The sequence below is a fragment of the Ipomoea nil genome, unplaced genomic scaffold (genome assembly GCF_001879475.1).
Source record: "Ipomoea nil cultivar Tokyo-kokei standard unplaced genomic scaffold, Asagao_1.1 scaffold2647, whole genome shotgun sequence".
Lineage (NCBI taxonomy): Eukaryota > Viridiplantae > Streptophyta > Magnoliopsida > Solanales > Convolvulaceae > Ipomoea > Ipomoea nil.
The window spans coordinates 4,304,736-4,307,262 of NW_017619075.1; the positions used below are offsets into that span (position 1 = coordinate 4,304,736).

A 2,527-nucleotide genomic window follows, 5' to 3' on the forward strand; every position below is an offset into this window, starting at 1 on the left:
GTCTAAAAATTTTGATCCGTGGTGACTCTAAAATTATAATTCAATTACTATTGTAGTTTACTAAGTTCTTAAAAATTTGTAATAGTAAATACTATGTACTAAATTTTAATATAGTTTAAGATTTGTAGTAATCACCCACCTTAAATATTATTTTAATTGTAAATATATTTATGTTCATAATTTTATCATAAAAATTCACACATAATAATTATTAAATAACAAAAATTTTATATATGAATAAACCTCATATAGGGTATATTTTTATAACATATTTTTCGTGCATCGCATGGGACAAATACTAGTGAAGGTAAATATGCACAAACAGTAGTTAATCTTCATGTTATAGATGTAATAAGAATATTAAACACAATAGCCAATTGGCACCAGTGGTCTAGTGGTAGAATAGTACCCTGCCACGGTACAGACCCGGGTTCGATTCCCGGCTGGTGCAATTTTAGTGAACTTTTAAATTGCTCTCTTGAAAACTGAATCCTACGGAGGAATGATTAAACTTGTTCTAATGAGGAATGATTAAACTAACCCACGCCATGCTTACCACATCTATTGTAGTTATAAAATAAATGTGGATTTTATGTGCATATTAAAAAAATGAGTCAAATCTATGTTACTTAAAGTAAAAGTGCCTTTTATAAATTCATTTTTGATTGGTTGAAAATTTTCTAAGTTATTTATAATTTATTTTAATTTAATAAATTAATACTTTTCTTCTTCTTTCAAAAAAAAAAATACTTTTCTTCCTAAATTGTTTTTTAAAACATAAATTTAATTTTTTTCTTTTTGTACAAATTAAATTAACATATAGAAAGTATATTATTAAAAATTCTAATTAAGATTTTTAAATTACACTTATATTGATGTTTTTGAAATTTTTATTGATACTTACAATTACATTTAGACATAATTGCATGTTCATAATTTTTTATTTTTTATTTTTGAAAAACTCATGATTCTTTTTAAAGTAGTACTAGTATGATACCCGTGCATCATATTGTTCATCTTATTGTGTAATTGTGTGAAAATTTTAAGAGATGATGTAATATATAAAAAGTTGGAACGGAAATATAAAATAAAAAATAGAAACAATAAAGAAATTACTTTAACATACAATATAGAAAAATAAGAGTGACAAAATTACAAATTATTGAAAACTTCGTGGTATATACCACGTTGATTGTTGATGTATAGATCTATTATAATTTTTTGAGTACTTTTTAGTTGAATGGACATAGACGTAGCAACCTGGTTATCCTGGAACATATTGTTTATGGTTGTGCATGTTAGTGTTGATGTAATTTTTCTAAATCTTATTACAGTTTCCTAACATTTCAGGCGACTATTGGGTTAATACAAAAGAGAGAACAGGCGAACCACCATTTTCACCAAAAGATTAGTGGTTTCTAGTGCTAACAATTAAATAAAAAGACATAGATCATTGACTACATGATAGCTACAAAATATGTTCTACTATATTTATGTTTTTGAAATGAGAAATACCTTTGTTTTGATGATAATGTTTCCTCTTTGACCCAATGGTGCATGAAGATGTAATCTTCCTCATGGTCTGTAATCACAATGCTTACCCATTCTATTTTGTGATGGAATGTTCTTAGTGTCTTCTGCCACCCTTTTGTTTGTAGCTTCAATCTTAAGTTAAGGCCTATTGAAAAAAGAGTAATTAATGGCTAACCATAATTATTCCCATAAACATAAACATTTTATGGGAAAACAAATATGCCTACTGGAGTAATTGATTTTGATTGGCTTAAAAATAAATATTGCACTAAAAATATATAGAAACCAAATAAATCCTCACCCAAATAAATTCTCACGAATATTGTGTTTTTTTTAGCCTTGTACGTAATTATCAATGGTAAATGATTAATGGAAATAAAATATGGAAATTATATATATATATATATATATATATATATATATATATATATATATATATATATAATGCAAGCTACTGTAATTTTTGTTCGGTAAATGAATTAAGTTTAACAAACTAAATTTGAAAATATTGCAAGCTACTGTACCTAATAATTATTATATATTTTGTTTAATTTTTCAATGAAATTAGAGATATAATGCAATCATTATTTTGTTTAATAATTATTACTTTCTATGTAACTAAAATGAAATTGTAAGTTTTCAAAAAAATAAATAAATAAATAAATGAATGAAATTATAAAATTACACAGAAACATATATTGCATAATTGGAATGAATTTAAAAAGTCAATTATTTGTATAGTCAGAAATTGGAAATGAAATGTTGACACATAGTAGCAGATTTAAAAGTCTGTTTGAAAACAAAATGTAAGCTATACTGAAAATGAAATTACAATGAAATTAAAGAAGTAGGATGCATTGGTTATACTATTTGTGATCAAAGTTTCTCTTCTTTCATAATCGCCTTCATCTTCTTTCCCACAACATTAGTAGAATATTGATTATTCAAAGAACGTTTCACTGAACGTTTTAGTGGTTCAACTTCATCAGCATCA

The 2,527-nt window shown here is 25.1% G+C and overlaps 1 non-coding gene across 1 annotated transcript; it reads left to right on the plus strand.

Annotated features, from left to right (window-relative positions):
* The first annotated feature begins 380 nt into the window (after positions 1–380).
* Positions 381–451, plus strand: TRNAG-GCC. Its single transcript has one exon. It is a non-coding gene; the product is annotated as a tRNA-Gly (tRNA).
* Positions 452–2,527: the final 2,076 nt, after the last annotated feature.